General features: G+C 52.6%; 1 pseudogene; it reads right to left on the minus strand.

Moving 5' to 3' along the window:
- Window positions 1–2,235: 2,235 nt before the first annotated feature.
- On the minus strand, window positions 2,236–2,358 carry LOC136662938 (5S ribosomal RNA; annotated as a pseudogene).
- Window positions 2,359–3,184: the final 826 nt, after the last annotated feature.

Genomic DNA, 3,184 nt, shown 5'->3' on the forward strand with positions numbered 1-3,184 from the left:
ACATGTGCTGGAGTCAAGATGCAATCAGTACTCAGCTGGGAGTTTTAACCAGTGGGGCCCCCGACTCACCAGGCAGCTATGGCAACTGCAGCCATGGTGAGCTATACACTTGTGGTGGTGTGTGAAAAGCATGGCACCCAGATATAGTTGACAGTGACACGATAGTGGCACAACCAACTACTTCCAGGAGGCCCATTTGGGGCCAAACAGTACCAGGAGAGGGTGAGCAATCCCACACTCCACTCACTGCTCTTCCTGGCTGCCAGATGTAGGCTGCTGCGTGGGAGATCCACCCGCCACCCTAGTGCACCCCCCCCCAAGAGGAGGGCCCAGTGTCACGACATGGGCAGCATTGCATAAGACCAGCCCTGGTTTTAACTATTAGAGATCCTCAGGAAGAGACCAAATCCCAAAGAATGATAGCTTCTTGCACAAGCAACTCCCCGTTAGAGATGTTTGAGGAGGTGTCCCCAAAAGGCAACCAGTGGGGCAAGGACTAAGTAGCAGACACTTCGTCTTGTAAAGAGGGAGAGTTTGAGCGTATGTGCACATCGAAACTTAAGAAGAACCCTGCTGGACCAGGTAAAAGGTTCACTTCATCTTGTTTTCAACTGTGGTCAACAAGATACCTTGGTGAAGCCCCAAACCAGGAGATGGAGGCACACTCCCCTCCCTTGGTTTCCACTGGTATCCTGAAGTACACTGCCCCCAGACAGGGCCAACCTTAAGCCAATTTGCCTGATTTCATCAAATTGGGCCCCATTTGTGGGGTCCCATGTTGGCTCAGTTAGTAGATCGCCCACCGCTACAGCCAAGACCCTAATGTATTGGAAAGGTGGCGGGGTGAGTGGAGTGTGTGGGCGGTGAGTCTGCCTACCTGCATATCCCTGCTTCCAAATGGCCCAAAATGGGCCTCCCGGAAGCAGTTGGTGGTGATGTCATTCTGTCACCCCCCAACGATTTCCATGTTCCATGCTTTGCAAGCGCTCTTCTCACAGGGGTGGCAGTCGCCGGGGCTGTATGGTGAGGGGGACCATGGGAATATAGCCCCATGGGAATGCCCTGCATTGGGTCCCACTGCTCCTGGGGCCGCCCCCAGAGGTAGCATGCAGCCAGGAGCCAGTGGTAGACGTGTCTTCCATGAATTTTCTTCACCTGATCTTGCTAAATCAAAACACTGCGGGCCACACTGACAAAGGCCCCTCCCTAGGCCAGAAGCAGCTTAATTCTTTGCCAGGCATCTCAAGGGCAGCGTGGAAAAGAGTCACTTGCTCTTCCTCGTTCCAGGGAACCAAATGAACTCCCCGCTCTCTTTCCTCCACCGCCACTGCTGTTTTATGTGTACACCTCCACTGACAAGCAACAAAGAGAAGCCTTGACAGCCCAATTACAATCCACTTGGGTGTTCCTCTTCCCCCACACAAAGGATCTCTAAATGCTCTCTCTGCGAGTCCCTTAAACTCGCCGCTCACCGGGGAGCAGTGACAGGTATGGCGTGAGGGCCTTATTAAGGGTGCAAGAAAGATCAGGCGGCTTTGAGCGCTCCGGCAGCCATCGGAGGCGAGGAGCATGGGAAAATTTGGTTCGCGGAGGCTCCCAATTAGCAAGCAACAGTCTGTCACCGAGCTGTTAACACATGGAGTTTCGGAGGAAGAGCAGTGCTGAACAAACTGGAGCACAAAGAGAGGCAGTCGGAAACTTGGGCAAGTGGCACCACGAATGTGCTAGGTGTCAGGACGACAGGGTTGAACGCATTATGCGCCAGTCAACAGTCCCTGCTTAGGAAGTACCGTGGCGGCTTTTTTTTAGTTTTAGTTTTTTGTTTTGTTTTGAGGTTGTCGGTAGCCACAGTAGAGTAGCCAAAGGGGGGTGCTGTGGTAAGTACTGCGGGCGCCACAATGCGCCATGCAAGCAGCCTCTCCCACTTGCCGTCGGAGCCATTTGTGGCAGTCCCAAGTGGCTCCGACAGTGAGTGGGAGGGGACTGCTTTACGCTGTGCATTGCGGTGCCTGCCCTACATACCACAGTGCCCCCTCTGGCTACACGACTGACTAGGCATGTTCCTGAAATTCTCCCCGTCTCGACATCTCTCCCGATATTGAGATTCCCAAATACCTGGGATCACCTGCAGAGCAGAATCCATGAATGGGACTTTGCAATCACTCCCTTTTGATTTCTAAAGCGCAGCAAGGAAGAAGTGGCTGGCAACCTTCAGTCTCGAAAGACTATGGTATAAGCCTACAGCACCCGGTATTCCCAGGTGGTCTCCCATCCAAGTACTAACCAGGCCTGACCCTGCTTAGCTTCCGAGATCAGGCGAGATCAGGAGATAGTGTTCAGTATAGGGAGATGGTTGGCAACCTTCAGTCTCGAAAGACTATGGTATAAGCCTACAGCACCCGGTATTCCCAGGTGGTCTCCCATCCAAGTACTAACCAGGCCTGACCCTGCTTAGCTTCCGAGATCAGACAAGATCAGGCATCTGCAAGGAGCTTGGCTTTTCAGCAGAACCAGCCCATTCATTGAGGCCAACGGAGGTCATTTCATCAGATAGGAAACAGGGTACTGAGCACTCACCTACATCCATCCCCCTGCCTTTGTCAATCCTCCACCTCCCGCTTCCCAGATTCAAAAAGGAAGTGGGGACAATGGCATTACTGGGTGTGCAGGAATGTGGGCTGCACAGGTGACATGCATAGGGTGGGGGGTGACACCACTACTGGCCAACATGTTTAAAATCTTGGTATTTTTGAATAAAACCATCATGTTATACATCATCTGATGTGTAATTTTGTGAAGAATGCAGTGAAACAAACCACCTGGAAATATCTTTATTCTATCAAATGTAATAGCCCCAAAAAACCAACAGGGCAGGGCAATGGTGCATCATCATGCCCACCGCCCGGGGTTTTGCCCCTCCCACTGCATAGGAGGTGATCCATCATGGGGGTCACATGCTGGCCTCTCACACATGGCCTCCCACACATCATGTGCTGGCCTCCCACACTGGTGTCGCAAACCCTAGTGACGCCACCGAGTGGGGGACAGGCTGGGAGAGGAAGTGTGGAAGAAAGAAGAATGGTGGACTGGATGGTTGGAGACTCTCTAGCCCACCAATCTCCTCTCCATTTCCCCTTCAGCTCCATTTCCCTCTTCCTTTGCAATGCAATTGGGAGAAGCACAG

This window comes from Tiliqua scincoides, chromosome 11 (assembly GCF_035046505.1).
Source record: "Tiliqua scincoides isolate rTilSci1 chromosome 11, rTilSci1.hap2, whole genome shotgun sequence".
Classification (NCBI taxonomy): Eukaryota; Metazoa; Chordata; class Lepidosauria; order Squamata; family Scincidae; genus Tiliqua; species Tiliqua scincoides.